Source organism: Ascaphus truei, chromosome 2, assembly GCF_040206685.1.
Source record: "Ascaphus truei isolate aAscTru1 chromosome 2, aAscTru1.hap1, whole genome shotgun sequence".
Taxonomy (NCBI): Eukaryota; Metazoa; Chordata; class Amphibia; order Anura; family Ascaphidae; genus Ascaphus; species Ascaphus truei.
Window position 1 is genome coordinate 146030001 of NC_134484.1, and position 22933 is coordinate 146052933.

The following is a 22933-nucleotide window of genomic DNA, read 5'->3' on the forward strand; positions in this document are numbered from 1 at the left end:
TCAGAAGATTAAACAGAAGATTCCCTTTCTCTGATAACTACTGTAACTTTTTTTTATTTTAGCGACCCAACGGGTAAAAAAGCAGAGCGCAGCAATAGCAAAAAATATGGGGCTACAAACCCAAGGCTAAATTAAAAAAAACAACTTTATTTTACCGTGGATACAACATGGAGGACAGGTCAATCATTAAAGTGTTTCGCACGTATAGCGCTTTTTTTATCTCTTTGAAAAAGTGATTGACCTGTCGTCCATGTTGTCACCACGATAAAACAAAGGTCAATTTAGCCTTTGGTTTGCAGCCACATATTTTTGCCATTGCTGTGCTGCGCTTTACCTGTTGGGTCACTTCAAGCATGCAGCCAGCGTGATGCCCGCACTGATACGGGACTACCTGAGACTGTGAGGACACTTTTCTCTTTCCTCATATATACGGAGACAAGATTGCATATATGTATGTGCATAGTGTGGGTGTCCATATAGGTGACAGACAGGGCAGACTGTTCATATACTGTACAGTTTATCCTATATACACACAATAGGACTTTATTACTACATTCCCCCCATTATCTGAGCATATCAACACATCAGATCATAGCAACTCACAGAGGCTCTCATGTCCATATTCAAGCAAGTTGATACATTTTGAGCAATTATATATATCTATTGCCATCACTGTGTTATGGATCTTGAGCACTGATATCTAGAACTTGATCTTATTATATATATATATATATATATATATATATATATATATATATATATACAAACATCACAGCTTGCACTCAATGTACTGGTTCATATAGACAGGTGCTAGTCTCAAATAATAGAAATACAACATTACCATTCTCTCGTCCGGTAAAGAAAGACTGAACCCCCTTGAGAAAGGTCCTATTCCAGGACCGAAACGTCGGTTTGGGTGATTTATCTTTTCTATTCAGATGCCCAATACAGATTTTCATGATTACTGAACCGAGTGCAGTCTTTCTTTACCGGACGAGGGAATGATAATGTTGTATATGTAGCCCTGGTAAGATTTTGGGGCTATATATCTTTCTCCTACTGGTGTAAGTCCTGCTAAGGGCAGGCCGCCAGTAGTTATCAAGGGTTTCCCCCGCTTCAAGCCCTGGCCTGATTGGTGGAGGTAGGCTCCCTGACTCTGTGTGGAAAGGCAGAGACACGGGGGGGGGGGGAGCTGCTGACATCATGATGGGCAGGGCTGTCTCTATTTAGTGGGCTGCTCCTGTGTGTTAAAGTTAGTCTAGTCTAGTCTAGTGCTGGAGCAGAGAGAGTATGGTCTGGGAGTTTGAAGGAGACAGGAGAGGAGATACTCAGCCATATTGAGTAGAGCTGATAGCACTATAGTGCAGTGGACCAATGCCCCTCACCCTGCAGGGGGTGAGGGGAGGATTAGCCTCACCCTGAGTGCCCATACTTTGGGGTGGAGGTGGGGAGTATTGAAGCTCCAGACAGCCCATCCTGAGGGTGCACTTCTGGAGGGAAAGGAGAAGGAGGAAAAGCCCTGTACACTGTATCTGAAGTGTTGCTGTGTGCTGTATTACTGCGGCTGGAGAATAAAGAGACATTGCTGCTTTTATAAAAGGACTTGTGTGAGACTGAAATCTCTCGCCCTGAGACCAGAACTTCTCTGGAAGGATTTCACCCTCTTCCTTAAGGGCTTGCCAGAGATGGAGGCGCTGCACTGTTGCTAGAGACGATGGAGGCATATGCCCCAGAAGCCTGTCCCTGTTATCCCCAATACCAACGCGGGAGACTCAGGCCCTCCTGTTCCTCACAGGTATGCACCACCAACATGCATGTAGCCAGCCCTCACTACACCCTAGGGGTCCAGTCTGCGACCGGGTGGGGGGGGAATATGGGTTACATATATATATATATATATATTATATATATTATATATATATATATATATTATATATATTATATATATATAATATATATATATATATACAGTATACACACACACACGTGTGAGTTTGTGTTTGTTTTATCATTTAAGAAGTTTAAAAGTTTTCATATCTTGTGTGTGCATACATGTGTAATCATTTCACAGGTTTTAATAGCTTTAATGTTTTTTTTTTCACATTTAAGTCTAAAAAAAACAAAACAAACGAATGTAAATCATAATTTCTGCCTATAATTTCACAGCGAAGTTTGGGATTGTAATATAAATATACTTTGGCCCAACAAACCATTTTCTGCACTGACACAGCAAAGGAAAGCTTCTTCATGAGATGGCTGAACACTCAGGAAATGTCATCAGAGACTGACAGGATGGGCGGTTGCTTTTCTCAAGCCTGGTTACAAAATGTGACCTTCTGCTTTCAGCATTTAAAAGTTTGTAATTACTCTGACAAACAAAAGAAAAGTTCTCCTTGTCGGCCAACACATGAAGTCAAGCTATTTATATCTGCATCCTCACTATCCTTCTTTGCATTCATTATTGTAAAATGTAGAAGCAACAAATGTTTGAACAGCTAACAAAGAGTATCTTTGTACCACTCATCTTGATAGTATGTATTTCTTCAAGCTATTTTGATAAGACTTTATTGCTGATTTGAGAGAACAAAAACGAATCCCCCACCACGATTGCACTGCCCACTACGAAACACATTTTGTACAACTCTTTATTTTCACAATAAATAAAATTGGAACCATATTGTAGTACCAATGGCCAAAGATAAGTTGTATCAGGCACCAATTAAAAAAAAAAATTTTTAATTCATAATATATTTTCAAAGTAAGTTGGCATGTTGAAACTTTGAAGGTCTTTGATTTTTGTTTTTATTTTTTAAGAACAACCTTTTTTGTTATGTCACCGAGACGTTCCTCCCCTTTCACACTGGAAGGGCCGTCTCTTCTCCCTAACCCTTCTTGGATGGAAAATGTGACCCTAAGGCTTGGTCCCCACAGGCTACTGCAGCGCCGCTGCGTGGACCAGCCGCCCCACAATGGGGCCAGGCCCGCTGCGAGGGGGGGGCCGCTGCACTGCGCGGTGCGTTTTTTAGACTCACATTAAAATTGTGATTAGACCTAGCGACGGAGCGCTAGGCCACGCCCCCGGCGGTTCAGACGTCATGGCCGCGCTCCCGTCACCACCCCCCCCCCCACCCCTCCCGTCAGTCTTTCCCCCTGCAGCTCACTGCAGACCGGGGAATTCGGCTGCACGCGCCGCCAACCTCGCAGGCGCGCGTGCAGCGCAGGCACTGAGGCCATCGCCTAAGGTGGGCAAAGGATGAAGAAAACAAGTGCTGGAGATTTCGCCGAGCTCAGCTTCAGGTGCATCAAAGCCTACAGCACCTGTACATTAGTGGGTCACAACATTTTCTTTTTCATGAAGCCAAAAGGAATGGGCCCAATGTGGCCATAATCTGCATAATATTGCCTGAAATGTATATTTTTGTGTAATTAATGCAGGTGCCCCAATAATTTATACAAATGTAGTGCATGACCATTCCCCTCCCCCCACCTCCCTCCCAACACCACAACATAACACAGCATAACAAAGATGATCAGTTTCCGTAACATTCAGTGGCAGTTATTTCAATATTTCACATCATATCTCAACATATCACACAGAGAGAACAACAAAGTCTGCTACATGTGTATTTGCTGTCTCTGTTCTGCATGTAGAGAAAGATTTAGATAAGTACCTGTATATCATTGATTCCTGGGTTCAACTTAGTATAATTCTGGGACAGAAATGTAAACTAGACATTTGGAAAGCAAAAGGTTGCAATAAAGCAGTGTTGTTCTTTGCCTTGGAACGACCTAAGTTTTGCCTGTATACTTCGACACACAGTGTGTTTAACGTTATTGCCGAATTGCTGAATCTAATAGTTTAGTGTCAAGTAAACCCACACAGCAGCCCTGTGTAAATATTACTGTACAGATGGTTTCATGAAATGGTAAGTTTTTGCTACTGTATATCACTGATTTATCTTTTTCAGGGCATTGAAGTCTAAAACTATTTGCTCTTTAGTGTGTGTGTGTGTGTGTGTGTGTGTGTGTGTGTGTGTGTGTGTGTGTGTGTGTGTGTGTGTGTGTGTATACCGAAAACAAAATACTAATTTAACCAAGGCAGTTAGCTTTTCTTGTAAACATTAACCAGTAAATTATTATTGTACATATAAAGGTAATATAATTGAACTATATACGTCTTCTCTTCCCCATTCTGCAAACCCGAAACAAATCAAAACTGGTGCTTCTCTGTGTGCAAACCTATCGAATTTTCTTTTTTTTTACCCTCTTTTAAGAAATGTGCTTCTCCTTTTTCTTACACCCAGAAAGTGAATGAGTGGTATTGTTTTGCCTCAAAATGGATTAGTATTTCACAAATAGGCATTATAAATAATGCAGTGACACACAGCATATATATCATATATATTTGTGTCAGGAGGAGTGCTATTCGGATTGTGACCTCATGGGTAGAACAAAAGACAAAAAGGCCCAGTGCTACATTCACCTTGTGACATAAAATACAGTTAGTGCATCCAGTATAAAAACACACAATTAGAAAAGGAATCCCTGCCCCCTGCGAGCTTACAATGTTAAATGTGTTGTAAATTATCATCAAGTGTAAATTATCATCAAGTATACTGCTAGTCGATGGGCAGAGGGGCACACTGCCACAGACCCAATAATCCCACCTACGTGATTTCAAAGGGGCAGTTTGTTTGTTTTTTAAAGCATGTGTGTGAATCAGGGCATCTCCAGCACAGAAGCTTGGTCATTTGGACTCAGGGACCCCCTGCTTAACGAGATGTATACCTCCGAAGGTGCTCCCAGGACTGTCTCTTCCAAGGTGAACAATATGGGGTTTTAAAGCTCTTGTATCGTGATGCAGGCTTCCTCTTGGCCCGCGTTTCTCAGGAGGTTTAAACCTCCATGACATACGCGCAGCACAATGTTAGTGCTTCTTAGTGGTATTTCAAGTTGTTCCTTGCTTCTGTAGGTCTCCCTCTTGCTTCTGTAGGTCTCCCTCTTGCTTCTATAGGTCTCTCCAGGTGGTTTCTCCATCCCATAGTGTGCTTTTCCTCCAACGTTATATAAGAGAAAGGGCTTCACAGTTATTAGACCTGAAAAATCCTTTTGACCTATTTTTAAGCCAGCAGTTAGTTTCTCAAAGGGGCCATGGTACCGCAAACCGTGCCGAGGCGTCCGCACGCTGAGCGAATAGACTGCCTTAAGACATTGTTCGCGTCCATGCAGCGGGCGCGAGCGCACGGGAGGGGGCGCGCGTTGCACAAGAAATCAGTTCAAACTGATTTCTTGGCGCGACAGGCCGGTCACGTGAGCGGTTCGCCCAATGAGGGCGAACCAGCTCCATGCCGTCACTGGCACGCCCCTAGACACGCCCACGGACCGCGTGCGTACCATGGCTGAAAAACACACCCGGTTTAAGTGGGTGATGTCATGGCCGCGCACGCCTCCGCACGGGCGAAGGCACCATGGCCCCAGCCTTAGTCTCTTAAAACTCTTGGCACCAAGTAACTGTTCAAATATGGGGCTTTAAAGAAAATAAACATCTATTGGAAAGTCTGGTAGTAGTTTCTAAAGAGTCGGATCTTTCCTTAAGACGTGCCAGAAATCTTTATTTCTGGTGTTTTTTTTAGTTATAATTTGAAATAAAAGGCTGGGAATCACTATATTTTGAGTTCTTCATCTTTTTGTTGTTTTATTTTTTGTAATGTTGTATTTGATCAGATTGTCCCTATATAAATCATTTGCCATATTTAGTGCTTCTTCTATTGTTACCAAATTACATTTCCTCTCTAAATTTCCCTTTTAGTATACCCAAAAGAATATATAGTATATATAGTATACCCAGTTGCCCAAAAATGATTTGCTGTTAGAAATCCCTCTTAAAGCAGCAAAAAAATCTATGTGGTCTTTTAAAATAAATCAGTTCTCTAGTATTAGAAAATACTTACTGCGTTTTTTTTCAACTCTTAATGCCCTGTTTAATGATTTTTAATGTACTGAGCCTCCTTCCCCTTGGTTGCTATAGCAGGCTCTAGCACAGGGGGGCGCAAACTTTTTTCCCTGCGCCCCCTGACGGCTGTCCCCTCGCTCCCGCGCCCCCCCCAACCCCAACTTACCCGCGCTCCGGCGTAATGACGTCACGTGACGTCACATGACCTCGCAGCGTCATTTTGATGCCGCGTTGCCATGGCGCCGCAGGGAGGAAGCCGCCGGAGCCACGGTAAGTTAGGTTTACAGAGGCCCTGCAGCTCCCCCGGCACTTAATTTAAGTGCCTTCGGGAAGCGCGCGGGGCCTCTGTAAACCCCGCGCCCCCCGTCGGCAGTGTCGCGCCCCCCCTGGGGGTCGCGCCCCACAGTTTGCGCACCGCTGCTCTAGCACACACCTTTTTGAGCCCAGCAGAGCAAGAACTTTGGCAACAAAGTATCACAAACAGGAAAGTGTTCCCAGCAGGTGACTCTGGCTGAGTTGAAAGCTGTAACAATAGATAATGTTACCTTGCGTAATATACTGCAAGGTTATATTATAGTTGTTGCATTTCACTGACAAGGATATATTGAAAGGCGGCCATTGCGTGAACCCACAGAGCAGGATCTTCGGCGATTGATCACAGGATCGATCGGCAGCTTAGGTAATTCGTTTTCATTAAAGGTAATCAAATGCTGCATATATTAATACAATATAAATAAATACAATTGTTCCAAAAAAGTGCCACCAGGAATTCTGCTTTAAGGCTTTTAAAATTGCCCAAAAAGGATATTGTGCAACCATTGATTTGGTTGCTAAAATATAATTATTACAATTGATAAATCGATTCAAAAGAGTCTTGGTTTCATTTTTTCTAATTTCAATAAAAATCCCTAATTTAAAAAAAATCTATTGCTTCTTACTGCTCATAGGCGAAAATGATGTTGTTGGAATGATAAAGTTATAGAGGACTAAAATGCAGCCATGAGTACCAGGTTTGCACCAAACCTATGGTTACATCAAATGTATTGGTCCTTCCACCAGCCTATTATCAACTCTAATAAAATGAAAAATGTGTAGGTATGTGTATATGTATAGTCCTCCAAAGCAGTAAATAAAATAGTATATACACACGTATTCATGCATATACATACAGTCCATACATACATACATACAGTACATATACATACAGGGCTTGACAAATTACCTACAAAGCTACTCGCCCAACCAAAAAAGCTACTCACCACCTGGCCCCGCCCCAATTTAAAAAATGTAATAAATTCATAATAAGAAAAATTCTGCGTCTCTCTGCGCCATTCTTTTCTCATTTTATTTTCCCAAAACAATCTGCCACATCTGTAGTGGCACAAGTCAACAATTCTGCATCTCCCCCCCATTGTCTCTCTGTTCCCTCTCCCCCATCCTCTCTCTCCTCCCTCTCCCCTCCATTCTCTCTCCTCCCTCTCCCCTCCATCCTCTCTCTCCATCATCTCTCCTCTCCATCTCCCATCCATCCTCTCTCTCCTCCCAACCCCCTCCATCCCCTCTCTCTCCTCTCTATCTCCTACATCCTCTCCCTCCTCCCTATCCCCTCCATCCTCTCTCTCCCCTCCATCCGTTCTCCCCTCCATCCTCTCTCACCTCCCTCTCCCCTCCATCCTCTCTCCTCCATCCTCTCTCCCCTCCATCCTCTCTCTCCTCCCTATCCCCTCAATCCTCTCTCTCCCCTCCATCCTCTCTCCCCTCAATCCTCTCTTCCCTCCCTCTCCCCTCCATCCTCTCTCCTCCCTCTCCCCTATATCCTGCCTCTCCCCTCCATCCTCTCTTCTCACTTTCCCCTCCATCCTCTCTCTCCATCATCTCTCCCCTCCCTCTCCCATCCATCCTCTCTCTCCTCCCAATCCCCTCCATCCTCTCTCCTCCCTATCCCCTCCATCCTCTCTCTCCTCCCTATCCCCTCCATCCTCTCTCTCCCCTCCATCCTCTCTCTCCTCCATCCTCTCTCCCCTCCATCCTCTCTCCCCTCCCTCTCCCCTCTATCCTCTCTCCTCCCTCTCCCATCCATCCTCTCTCTCCCCTTCCATCCATCCTCTCTCTCCCCTTCCATCCATCCTCTCATCCTCACCCCTCCATCCTCTCTCTCCCCTCCATCCATCCTCTGTCTCCTCCCTCTCCCCTCCATCCTCCCTCCCCACCATCCTCTATTCCTTTATCAGCACACTCACACTGCCACTTACTCCCCCCCTCCCCCGAGAGTGCTGTCCATGTCAGAAGCGCCGGAGCAGGTAGGGACACAAAGCGGGAGTGAACAGGTGGATGATAATACATATGCTCGGAAGCAGCAGAGACCATAGTACCATGTGGGGGTGCCGGCCGCGCCGCTGGGCCATTGTTGGAAGTTGGCGGGAGCGGAACACGGGGTAAGGGTATTAACAGGACAAGTTGTCACTTCTAGGTGGTTAATTAACATGATCGCTGCCACTAAACACTTGCTCCATGCAGGACGTCCGATGGCTCCAAAAGGAAGGGCAGGCTGACATGCGCGCACTGATATAGGGCCTGGCTGCATGTCAAAACGCATCATCAACCAATCAGCTAGGGGGAATTTAAAAAAAATTTCAGTACGCATCTGCTCCGCCAAGCAGGGGAAGAAGACAGTTGCAGGGACAGCTAAAACCGTGTGCGTTAATTAGGCGGTCATGACGGATCACCTGCAGGCCAAATGCACACGCCTGGGGCGAGCGAGCGACAGTATTTGTCGAGCCCTGTGTGTGTGTATATGTATATACATAATCTGTCTATACACATATATACATATGTATGTGTGTGTACTTTTTATTTTAAGCTTTGGAGAAAAAGCGCACTGGGGGGCGGAACGAACACCTGGGGAGACCTATATGACTGAGACAACTTGAAACACCACTAACGAGCACTTACATTGTGAGGGATATCTCGCCTTTCTAATCTTCTTTGAGTACTTCAGAATTAGGCGATACCTTTTTTATTTGGACTAACAATTGATATTATAAGACAAGATTTCGAGAGTTCTCCTCTTCCTCAGGTCAGCAATACTGATTTACAGAGGTTACATGAGCTTAACACAGATGTAAAAAAAAAAAGATAAACAAGATGGCCATCTAAAGCCGCGAGTATAATGGCTGCGCACGCGACCAAGCGTATCACGCACTAGGCTGGAGGCAACAGGGAGGCATGGCCGTGGCATCACGTGAGAGGTTCGCCCTCATTGGCTGAACCTCTCACATGACACGGTCGTGCGGAAAGAACCATTTGGATTGTATTTTCAAACATTGCGCGCTTGATCGCGCACTCTATGACCTGCCTTATAGAGGTACGGCCTTGTGTTTGCGGGGCGCAGGATGTCACTATAATCGCGGCCTAAAGCAGATGATGCAGAGAAGGAATAAACAGACAGGGCAATACTTGGATGAAAGGGACAGTGAGACACAGGACCCTACATCCCTACATCAGCAGTGTGCAAGGGGGTGGAGATGCACGGGGGGTGGGGATGCAGAGGGGGCGGGAGAGGGGGTTAATAGTAAAATTACTCATCTACTCTGCACTATCGCTTCTGGACTAAGACAGCTATTTCTACTTAATTCATAATCTTGTTTACTAATGTTACTAACCATACTACACACTATATATATTTGCTCTCCTTCACCCCCTCCCCCTATGCACTCATGGACTTTTGAAGCCTTGATTTAGAGGGACGTTGTAATAATATATTGTTACGTGCTAGTCGTCTGGGCAGTTACAAATGATGCAACAGTCTTTGACCAAAGCAGAAGCTACAATGATTCCACTGTAGGTATAGCTGAATCTGTTCTGGCTTTTTCAATAAATAACAGACAACAAAGGCCATCCAAATACAGCAGGCCTGAGTGCAGCACGCATGTTGTGTGTGTGTGTCTATGTAGCAGCAGAGTAGTGGAGTCTTCACAGCTGCTTTTAACAACTGTATACATCTATATTTATACCATCAAGGGATCTTCTCTCACGTGGTAACATTTAAAACGTGTGCCAGACCACATGATATGGTAACTACGTCATTTGGCATCCAAAGAGTTAATTGTGTTTTGCACTCTGCTCTTTAATTATGTATTCTATTGAACAATATTGGTCGTACAATTTTGTTTTGCAAAATGTACAGTCTTTTGCGGGGTATTGTGGCATTCATTATTGTTGGCATTAATACAGATGCAAGCAAATACACTGGGCCTCTTTTAGTGTGGGCATCCTTTATATCCGTGGTGCGCGAGATTTTCCAGGGGAGGGAGGGGCGGTTACAGAGGTCCCGCGCTTTCCCCCAAGGCATTTGAATTAAATGCCGGTGGGGGCCGCACAAGGCCTCTAACTTCTCCTACTTCGGTGGTGTCTTCGGCGACATGTCGCCATAGTAACCCGGCGTCAAATTATGCCGCGGGTCATGTGACGTTGAGTTGCCATGGCAACGTGATGTCATTTGATGCCAGAGCCAAGAAGGGGGGACGCGAGCAGGGGAGGAGAGCAGGCAGGGGCGCAGGGGGAAAACCTTGCACACCCCTGCTTTATATGGTTGTAGTAGGTTACCTACCATGGACCTGAACACAGTTTGATCCTTTTTCTTTTGTTAAATGTTTAAATAATTTTCCAGCAGATTTTCCTGTTTTCTTTCGACCCCAGCAAAAAGAGGTGAACAGCACAATTTTTCTTTATTTTTAATTTGTTGTCAAAAGTATCACATTAATTATCATAGTATGCAGCTTTAAATATATGCAGTAGACTGGACAGACGTCTGGAAAGGTAGGCTGACTTGCATTATGTAATGGGATATTCTTGATTAGGTCAGTAGAGATGTTGTGTCTATGAATAGACAGACAACTTTACTCTGCAGAAATACCTTTATCTGCACTTGGAGACTATTTGGAATTTGTGAGGTTTGTGGTTCAGCTGCACAATGTGTTGTGTCATGTTTTATATTGGTGCACTTACCAGGGGTTTTGAATATAACGGACCAATGGTCTAATAAACAAGTATTCTGTCTGCCTTTTCAACAAAACATATGCAATTGTCGGATTTATCAGCTATTTTTCTTTATTTATCTTAACGAAGAAATAAACAAGTATTTTATGTCTGTCTATTCAAGTTGTCTCTTGTTTGTGTAGGTCTCCCCCTTGCTTTTGTAGGTCTCCCCCTTGATTCTGTAGGTCTCCCCCTTGCTTCTGTAGGTCTCCCTCTTGCTTCTGTAGGTCTCCCTCTTGCTTCTGTAGGTCTCCCTCTTGCTTCTGTAGGTCTCCCTCTTGCTTCTGTAGGTCTCCCTCTTGCTTCTGTAGGTCTCCCTCTTGCTTCTATAGGTCTCCCCAGGTGGTCTCTCCATCCCATAGTGCGCTTTTCCTCCAACGTTATATAAGAAAAAGGGCTTCACAGTTATTAGACCTGAAAAATGGTTTTGGCCTATTTGTAAGCCAGCCGTTATTTTCTTCTTAGTCTCTTAAAACTCCTGGTACCCAGTAACTGTTCAAATATGCGGTTTAAAAAAAAAAACATCTCTAGGGAAGTCTGGTAGTAGTTTCTAAAGAGTTGGATCTTTCTTTAACCAGTTGGTTTGCCGGAGACGCCGCAGCACCAGAGTACCAATCGCGATCACATGAGTGCTCATCAGTTAATCGTAAACAGAAGAGGGCATGCAGGACACGATCTCCCATGGAAGCGAGCACAGGAAGGGCATGCAGGACGCGTTCTCCCATGGAAGCGAGCACAAGAAGGGCATGCAGGACATGATCCCCATGGAAGCGAGCACAAGAACGGCATACAGGACGCGATCTCCCATGGAAGCGAGCACAAGAAGGGCATGCAGGACACAATATCCCATGGAAGCGAGCACAAGAAGGGCATGCAGAATGCGATCTCCCATGGAAGCAAGCATAAGAAGGGCATGCAGGACACAATATCCCATGGAAGCGAGCATAAAAAGGGCATGCAGGACGCGATCTCCCATGGAAGCGAGCATAAGAAGGGCATGCAGGACGCGATCTCCCATGGAAGCAAGCACAAGGAGGGCATGCAGGACGCGATCTCCATGGAAGCAAGCATAAGAAGGGCATGCAGGACACAATATCCCATGGAAGCGAGCACAAGAAGGGCATGCAGGACGCGATCTCCCATGGAAGCGAGCACAAGAAGGGCATGCAAAACGTGATCTCCCATGGAAGCGAGCACAAGAATGGCATGCAGGACGCGATCTCCATGGAAGCGAGCACAAGAAGGGCATGCAGGAAACAATATCCCATGGAAGCGAGCACAAGAAGGGCATGCAGGACGCGATCTCCCATGGAAGCGAGCACAAGAAGGGCATGCAGGACGCGATCTCCCATGGAAGCGATGACAAGGAGGGCATGCAGGACGCGATCATCTCCATGGAAGCAAGCATAAGAAGGGCATGCAGGACACAATATCCCATGGAAGCGAGCACAAGAAGGGCATGCAGGACGCGATCTCCCATGGAAGCGAGCACAAGAAGGGCATGCAGAACGTGATCTCCCATGGAAGCGAGCAAAAGAACGGCATGCAGGACACAATATCCCATGGAAGCGAGCACAAGAAGGGCATGCAGGACACAATATCCCATGGAAGCGAGCACAAGAAGGGCATGCAGGACGCGATCTCCCATGGAAGTGAGCACAAGAAGGGCATGCAGGACGCGATCTCCCATGGAAGCGAGCACAAGAAGGGCATGCAGAACGTGATCTCCCATGGAAGCGAGCACAAGAATGGCATGCAGGACGCGATCTCCATGGAAGCGAGCACAAGAAGGGCATGCAGGAAACAATATCCCATGGAAGCGAGCACAAGAAGGGCATGCAGGACGCTATCTCCCATGGAAGCGAGCATAAGAAGGGCATGCAGGACACAATATCCCATGGAAGCGAGCATAAGAAGGGCATGCAGAACGCGATCTCCCATGGAAGCGAGCACAAGAATGGCATGCAGGACGCGATCTCCCATGGAAGCAAGCATAAGAAGGGCATGCAGGACACAATATCCCATGGAAGCGAGCATAAGAAGGGCATGCATGACGCGATCTCCCATGGAAGAGAGCATAAGAAGGGCATGCAGGACACAATATTCCATGGAAGCGAGCATAAGAAGGGCATGCAGTACGCGATCTCCCATGGAAGCGAGCAAAAGAACGGCATGCAGGACACAATATCCCATGGAAGCTAGCACAAGAAGGGCATGCAGGAAACAATATCCCATGGGAGCGAGCACAAGAAGGGCATGCAGGACGCGATCTCCCATGGAAGCGAGCACAAGAAGGGCATGCAGGACGCGATCTCCCATGGAAGCGATGACAAGGAGGGCATGCAGGACGCGATCATCTCCATGGAAGCAAGCATAAGAAGGGCATGCAGGACACAATATCCCATGGAAGCGAGCACAAGAAGGGCATGCAGGACGTGATCTCCCATGGAAGCGAGCACAAGAAGGGCATGCAGAACGTGATCTCCCATGGAAGCGAGCAAAAGAACGGCATGCAGGACACAATATCCCATGGAAGCGAGCACAAGAAGGGCATGCAGGACACAATATCCCATGGAAGCGAGCACAAGAGGGGCATGCAGGACGCGATCTCCCATGGAAGTGAGCACAAGAAGGGCATGCAGGACGCGATCTCCCATGGAAGCGAGCACAAGGAGGGCATGCAGGACGCGATCTCCATGGAAGCAAGCATAAGAAGGGCATGCAGAACGTGATCTCCCATGGAAGCGAGCACAAGAATGGCATGCAGGACGCGATCTCCATGGAAGCGAGCACAAGAAGGGCATGCAGGAAACAATATCCCATGGAAGCGAGCACAAGAAGGGCATGCAGGACGCGATCTCCCACGGAAGCGAGCACAAGAAGGGCATGCAGGACGCGATCTCCCATGGAAGCGATGACAAGGAAGGCATGCAGGACGCGATCTCCATGGAAGCAAGCATAAGAAGGGCATGCAGGACACAATATCCCATGGAAGCGAGCACAAGAAGGGCATGCAGGACGCGATCTCCCATGGAAGCGAGCACAAGAAGGGCATGCAGGACACAATATCCCATAGAAGCAAGCACAGGAAGGGCATGCAGGACGCGATCTCCCATAGAAGCGAGCTCTAGAAGGGCATGCAGGACACGATTTCAAATGGAAGCGAGCATAAGAAGGGCATGCAGAACGTGATCTCCCATGGAAGTGAGCACAAGAAGGGCATGCAGGACGCGATCTCCATGGAAGCGAGCACAAGAAGGGCATGCAGGACGCGATCTCCCATGGAAGCGAGCACAAGAAGGGCATGTAGGACACGATTTCAAATGGAAGTGAGCACAAGAAGGGCATGCAGGACACAATACCCCATGGAAGCGGGCACAAGAAGGGCATGCAGGACGCGATCTCCATGGAAGCGAGCATAAGAAGGGCATGCAGGACACAATATCCCATGGAAGAGGGCACAAGAAGGGCATGCAGGACGCGATCTCCATGGAAGCGAGCATAAGAAGGGCATGCAGGACGCGTTCTCCCATGGAAGCGAACACAAGAAGGGCATGCAGGGCACGATCTCCCATGGAAGCGAGCATAAGAATGGCATGCAGGACACGGTCTCCCATGTAAGCGAGCACTAAAAGGGCATGCAGGACACGATCTCCCATGGAAGCGAGCACTAGAAGGGCATGCAGAAAACGATCTCCAATGGAAGCGAGCATAAGAAGGGCATGCAGGACACAATATCCCATGGAAGCGAGCATAAGAAGGGCATGCAGGACACGGTCTCCCATGGAAGCGAGCACTAGAAGGGCATGCAGGACACGATCTCCCATGGAAGCGAGCATAAGAATGGCATGCAGGACACGGTCTCCCATGTAAGCGAGCACTAGAAGGGCATGCAGGACACGATCTCCCATGGAAGCGAGCACTAGAAGGGCATGCATGACGCGATCTCCCATGGAAGCTGTTAGGGTCGTGTACGTCGCTGTGTACTGTCCAGGAGACAGACCCACTAGGTAGAGGTGAAGAGTAGAGACCAACCCGTACCTGAGATCCGAATCCTGAAGAGTAGAGTCGTGAGGTCCAGGTTCGAGGTCAGGACAAGGGAAGGTTGGATGGTCGCGGTCACTGTTCCGAGGTCATATTGGGAGATCATTATAGAAGCGAGCAGAAGAAGGGCATGCTGGATGTAATGTCCCATGGGAGCGAGCACAAGAAGGGCACGACATAGCCCTCGACCAGCACCAATGTTTAATGTCTTCATTATTTTTCAATAGAGTTCCTTTGTTTTCGTTCTACCCCAGTGAAGGAAGGTTGACAGCACAATTTTGCTTTATAAATCGTTGTAAAAAGTATCACATTTAATTATCATAATATGCAGCTATAAATATATGCAGTAGACTGGACAGACGTCTGGAAAGATAGGCTGACTTGCAGTATGTAATGGGATATTCTTGATTAGGTCAGTAGAGATGTTGTGTCTATGAATAGACAGACAACTTTACTGTGCAGAAATACCTTTATCTGCACGTTGAGACTATTTGGGGTTTGGGGTGTTTGTGGTTTAGCTGCACAATGTGTTGTGTCATGTTTTACATTGGAAAACTTTCCAAAGAGTTTGAGTATAATAGACCAATTCTCTAATAAACAAGTATTCTGTCTGCCTTTCAGCAAAACATACTGTATGCAATTGTCTGGTTTATAAGCTATTTCTTCTTTAGTCTTATGGCTCAGTCTATTTATACATCATGTAAAAAAAGTGTTTATCTTTTCGTTGTTGATGCCGTTGGCTGTATCGTGCATATAATATATATTTAAAAATTTCAAAGCACTGGTGCATTAACACATTCAGTGCCAATAGCCTATTTGTAGTTCTGCCATTGTTTGCGTTAATGAACCCAGATGGAGTTCACAGCAATAAGAATTATTTTCTATTTTTAGCTTTACTTGACACCTTTTAACAAAGTCAACCACTGACCTTGGCTGAGTTACCTTATCTTTGCGTGCCTCCATTTCAGCCGTCATATTGGATAGCTGCAACCGTTCTGTTCTCCAAGCTATTGCTTCACTTGCACTTTCACCTAGGCATGCTTTCCTGAACGGCTTTAAACAGGGTTACGGGCTTTGCTGCCTTGGTACAGCTTTGATGAAACTCCAACTACTGTACAAATCAAACTTGCTCTCAAGAGACAGATGCAACGTTTATGCCTACAGTACTAGAACATTTATTCGCAAGCAGTGGTCTGTGCCCCAGCATCAGTCCGCACATTACTTTACTTTTATAGCAGTAGTTGCAGACCCTTTTTTTTATAACGACCGTCAAATTAGATGGTCCGTGTAACAGGGGAATTTATCCCTGTTCAGAATATGCCGCTAATCCAGCAGTGTGTTGGTTAATTGGATCCAGCAGTTAACCAACTTCACCTGGCTGATTAGAGGTTTGATAGAAAGGCCTGCCTTTGAGACAGGAAGGGAGATTCTTGCTGAACTAGGAAACAGAGCAGAGGTTCCTGAGTCTCACAGGTGAGACTGACCGAGGGAACACAGATGTCTGGAGCTGACAAGTAAGACTTCTAAACCTGGATGCTGATTATCCGGAGAAAAGGCAGCAACCCAGCAAACAGATAAGACTTTATTTTCCAATGACTGTTGTCTATATATATCTATATGACTTGGGCTGATGAATAGCTTGGGTAGCCACCCAGTTAAAAAGGGCTGGAATATAAGGATACATATATGCCAAAGTGGAGCAGGTTTTGTTTGGCTCACTATTTCTCTTATGTTTGCTGTGTTTAAAGCAACAATCACAATAAAGCCTTATTTTAATTTCACCTTAAAACAGTCTTCATTGCGTACCTCTGCATATGTCCTCTTACAGTCCGTGTGTATGGGTTCGGGTTTGGATCATTATGTTGAATCTTTTATTCCATACCATCCCGATAAGCTTTTCAAATGTTATGAAAAAGAACCAAGACTTCTTCTGGCTTGGTGACATTTACCCTGGATATAAGACTGCGAGCTCCAAATAATACATACCCAGGAATGGCAAAACGTATCTTATACAATGGCACTTTAATCACAGCTTTAATACAAAGCGTTAGATTTTCTAAGTTTCGATTCACATGTCAAGTCCCAGTATAACAAGCTATGATATATAACTGGCCACCTATAAATGATGTGATGGATCACCACATCTAACACAATAATGTCCCTGGTTGTAGCTATAGGTGAAAGAAACATATATGAATTGACAGAATACAATAAGTGTACATAGTTTTGTTTGTACATGTTTATGTATCGTAATTGTGTGGCCCACATTTGCAATAATCGCACTCCGCTTCTCAGTAGCAGTAATAAGCTACACACAGTGTATATATGCATACATATACTGAGACATACTATATACACAGTATAGTGCCAGATATAAGACAATCGGATGTGTATGGTAAGAGAGTGATGAAGAGATACATGAAGTAAACCTCACCCTAAGCTTCAGGTTACAAACATTGCACACTATTTTATGATAGAGAACCAAACTATTCCAACCTATTTTAAATGTAAGTGTAGCCCTGGTTCCTATCGAACACAGGCCACTACCATATGCTGTATAACCTGTAGGCTCACAGGGCCTAAGCCTCTGCCACAGAGAGCCTGGGGTGCTCACAATACTTATGACTTGGTGCAGCGTCTCCACCTGCGACAGCTTCCGCCCTAGGGGAAGTGGGTCTTCGCAGGAACTTATGTACATGAACACACACACACAGCGATATACCTTAACCAATATACGTTTACTTGTAGCAACCAACAGTTTAATTAACAGGTGTCACTCCCTAGAGGAGACACTACTACCAGCGTCCGGCTGAACGCTCACTCTCCCTTTCCCTTCACCGGGTGATCCCACCCCGTGTCCAGTTCCCGCGTGGAATACGTTCCCCCACCCCCAAGTGAGTCAGTGGATGTATAAGTGTGTGACTGCGCAGCCATAGTGTCCCGGAGTGAAAATGGTACCGTTGGTGCACTTGACGTTTACCTGCCGGGCACTCCTGTATCCGGTTCTGCAACTATCTTCACAAAGGATTGGCGTGGGCGTAGATGACGTCACCCGTAGGTGTCCGGGGCGATCCCACCCAGACACGCTGCGACCTAGTAGCGGGGCCTGGTCCCAGGCCTCCCACTGATTTAGAACTGTCCCGGTAGCGATTGTATCACAGAAGGGGATCTGGAACCTGACTATGGCCAGTCCCTAGCTCTGCTGCACTCTACTGGGGCTCAGGGCCTAACTGGGTCTGGGGCATGTGGCCTAGGTAGGGGTGGCCTGCCTCCCTACACCGGAGCTCCTTCTCCTTCCTCCGACAGCTAGCTCTGACTCCTCGTGCGCCCCACCACTTCCTTTTCCTCCCTATTCTAGTACCTGATTGGTTCTGCCGTGTCATGGGGGACCGCGGGGGCTGCTGGGATCCGTAGTCCCCTAACTCCCCTCCTCCCCGAGCTCTCCTCCTTCGCGGGCTTTGTTACCCTGCTCTGCGCATGCGCAACCTCCTGCCGGACCAGGTCTGCGCCGGCGCCACCCTAAACATGGCGGCTCCCTTAACGCGGAACCTCCGTTATTGGAGCGTTCCCTAGGTGCAACATATCCCAACCCACACAACAATTGGGGGAGAAAACGGGGTCCCGGCTACATAAGCATATTATATATCAGTAGTTGAATGTAGTTCTACATGGGACTGTAGTTATAACTACACTCAATACACCGTAGCACAACCTCAGCAGGAAATCCATTCAAGAGATGTTCATAGGTATCTGGTCCATGGAAAACCATGTGGTGGCAGCAAACACTAAGAAATGATATGATCATGATGATTCCGGCATAGTCCACTACTTGGGTAGTTCTGCACAATTGAATTCTGAAGGTTTCAAAGCAAAATGTATTTTGGCCTAGGATAAAAAAAAATAAGTTAGTAATTCTGAAGTTAGGATGTCTAGGGTGAAGCTAATTGTTACTCACTGTTAGAGAAGATAATCGATTTAGCTGGATAGATCCTAGAGTTTCATCAGTAACTAATATGATGCAATATTAATAAAACATGTTTACTTTATAGCCGCAATGCTCTTCAGAAGCCTGCACGAGTTTCTCATATGGGGCCAGATTCACAAAGCAACGTTAAAACCTGAAGCGGGAATGTATGTTCTGTTCCCTGAGGTTAACCTGTATCCTCCGTTAAATATGTGCAAAAAAAATGTCCAAACAACATGTCATTTGCATGGGCTGAACGATGATATTATCATAGCATAACTTTGAGTTATCTTTCAATAACGTGACGTTACACCAGTCTTGCCTTACTGTGCAGACTCTGAAATGGGGCTTTTGCTGAAGTGGAGAGCAAGACTAGAAGGGATGGAAATAATGCCGGGAAATAAGGCTGTTATTTAAATTATGCGTAACTATGTCATTACAGCCATACAGGCACTGCAAAAGCCCCTGAAAATCACTGTCTGGATAGCAGTAACACCAAGATGAAGTATAACTTAAAGGATACTTACCTCTAAAGTGCTGGCGGTATCTAAAATCTGTCAACGGGTCGCGCGTCACTTGAGCCAATAGGAAGCCGCAAGAGATGATGACGCAGTTTCCTATTGGTCCACGGGACCTTTAAACAGGCATTTTCTGTGCCCAGTTTACAGGTATGTATCTTGGGAAGCAGGGGATCCTCAGAGCTAAAATGAACATGGCTCAGCTCCTGATACCTCCTGCTTCTGTTCCTATCTAGTCCAAAAAAATGAATACCAAGCAGGAACGATGTTTTAAATAATGTAACCATAACCAACTTTGGTGGAGATGCAATGTTCTCATTTGCATGTCATTATTAATGCCGTCCATTATAATTAACTCTATGGGCTCTATGCAGTAAGCGCCGAAAAAGTGCAATCGCCAAGGGTACCTTATCGGCATGATTCTGGCAATTTTCCCTCTCTGTATGCAATAAGTGCCGAATCCCTTCCGAATCAAGCCGAAAACATTTACTCCCACTCTGCCGATGATTTGCCGATCACACACAGGTGTATCGGCGTGCATGGCGAGGTGGTGTTAGGTTCCCCAATGAAACTTCTTGCTGAATCTGCCGAAGCAAGCATGTTTTGGATTGAGCGGCCCATTTAAAGGCAGCGTGTATTTTTATTCATTCTCTGTGTTGTTGGGAGTGTGAGAGAGAGAGACACACAGAGCTGGCCGATTTACATATTTCATATTGACTGAGACAGTTGTGGTGTATTGTGAGAGGTTTGTCCTGTGTTGTTTTGTTTACATCTTTGTCTTGTTTTCACTTTGTAAGTGTTGAGAGCGATTGTCTTGAAATTTATTTTCTGTTCTTTGTGAGTGCTAGAGGTATGGCCGCAAGGCGTGGGATGAGTGATGCTGGTGTGAGTGGTACTGGTAGTCGTGTGAGTACGCGTCTGAGTGAACGTAGGATTCAGGGGAGTGCGGTTGCTGCGAGTGCGAATGGTGTTGCTGGGAGTGCGAGTGGTGTTGCTGTGAGTGCGAGTGCTGCTGTTGGCTCTGTTGCTGGTGCTGCTGGGGTGTCTGGTGGTGGAGTGGTTGGTGGTGGCCCGCTTTTGGAGTCTCTTCCATTGGAAGAAGGAGAGTCCAGTCAGCAGCAGCCAAGCTCTGGGCCTGCATGTATTCGGAAGAAACGTGTGGAGCAGCCACGTAATCCTCGGTTCAATAAAGAGGAAAACACAGTTCTTGTCACAGGGATTCTGGAGCACTATGACTGTCTGTATGGGCATTTACTAGGTAAGTCTATCTTTGCATTGATTCTTCAAAGACATGTTATCCTAGGTCATGTGAGATGTCTTAATATCAAAATATAATTATCTAATATCTATCAATTAAACTTAATTGTTACACACATATTCCTTCATGCTTTAGAACGACCATAACAATCAGTCTAAAAATGTTGCCAAAGTTCATACAATATTCATGCAAGCTTCCTTACATTTGTATGTTTACACGTAAATGCTCATGTGGTACACATATTACACCTAAACCAGCATGTTTGGTATCTCTTGGAACAGGTAGCAGTTTAGGAAACTGATCGTTTTTTTAAATAATAATTAACGTCATATATTTTGTATGTATTTCAAGGGCGGACAAGTTCAGCATCAAAAAAAGAAATGTGGGATCAAATAACCTTGGCTGTGTCTGCGTGTGGGAATCATGTCAGGGACCGGGCGAATTGTCGGCAGAGATTCGATGATATCAGGGCAAACTTAAAGAAAAAAATCCAAGCACAACGGATTTATGCTTCTGGCACTGGAGGTGGGCCGCCAGCACACTCTCTAATCTTAACACCATTGGAGGAGCAGATGCGGGAAAAATGTCTTCCTGTCGTCATGGAGGGTTTGCCCGGGAACAGAGATATCGGAATTTATTCTGCTCCATTTCCACCAGGTGACAAATGTTACTGTACTAGGCGTGTCGTAGGTTACAGTTCTTATCTATATTTCTGCTGCAACTTATACTTTCTTCCCAATATAAGCATACCTACATATATATCTGTATATATGTCTCTCTCTCTATATCTATCTATCTATCTATCTATCTATATTTATATCTAGTTGTCCTACAAAAAGTAACAATTAATATATATGGTGGCAAAAGGTGGCACTGAGTGCTCATTTGCATGTCATTTCCCAGAATCCCTTGCTGCAGTGGAAGTGCTGTATGCTGGGCGATGATGGTGAAAGACAGGGTTGCAGACCAGTCTAAGACATGCAAATGAGCATCCAGTAATATTTACAGTTGCTATATATATATAAATAAAATAGTGACAATATATGTTACACCTATAAACAGGCCATTACTGCCTAATCAAGTCTTGCATGGAAGATAGTGCATTCAAAGGCGAACATTCATAATTTGCACAAACACATTTCGTTATGTTTAATTAAAGCTCTTTTTTTGCTTCATGTAGTATACTGAGAGCATAAATAGGAATATGTACCATATGATATTTAATTGTGTTCATATGTAGCTCACTTCAGATTTGTCTTTCGCTCATGTACCACTGTGTGAAACCAGCTGCAATTAATATGTAATCACAGCATAGAGGAGAACACAGGGGATGGGGTTGGGCACCGAACCAGATCACAGGGTCATGTTACGGTCAAGTCTTGTGGGACGCCTTACAGGTGGTAGAAACAAATAAAAGGTCAGGGTGTTGTCACGTCTTGGGGGAGGGACTACAGTTGTTAGAAGCTGACAAGGTGAACAGAAGTTCATCACATTCATTTGAAATGGTAATTCTATGAAGACTTTCACCCACCAGGCCACTATATATGAAAACGTACGTTAGTCATTTGTTCACTCATATCTTCTTTTAACCTTATAGAAACACCACATTATCACACCAGTAGCATCTGTGAGCGACACACTGCATGTGTTGATGAGTGTCAGCCACATTGAGCGCTACACCTGCTTCTCTTAAATGTTCCCACAGATCACTAAAAACATTCATTCACATTTCCACAATTAGGTACTGAATTATAAGCAGAGTCAACTTTGCTGTCATGGTAGTGATGTACATTATTATTGTTAGATTACTACACAACATATGCAGTGTATGTACAACAGAACACTTAATTTTATAACGCATTCCTGCATGAACATTGTATGTTGTATGGTTTTTACAATAAATGTGCCAATTAGGTTCACATGTACATTGATGTTAAGATGGATAATGTACAGCTTGGCAGAAACATATTGTCATTTCCTTATGTGATGCTGATATTTAGCCATAAATACTCCCACTACACAAACTTTATGTTAATTATGTACACATGTCAATAAAATTCTTATGTTATTCTTCTATATAGTTGCTCCTGAAGCTCATGTGTCACCTGACACTGAATATGTCTCATCACCTGGCTCATCCAGCTCATTATCAAGCATGG

General features: G+C 45.3%; 1 protein-coding gene across 1 annotated transcript in view; it reads left to right on the forward strand.

Annotated features, from left to right (window-relative positions):
* The window catches only part of GNAL (G protein subunit alpha L), a 340967-nt gene that overhangs the window by 63976 nt on the left and 254058 nt on the right, over positions 1-22933 (forward strand). The gene's annotated exons all lie outside the window — the stretch shown is intronic.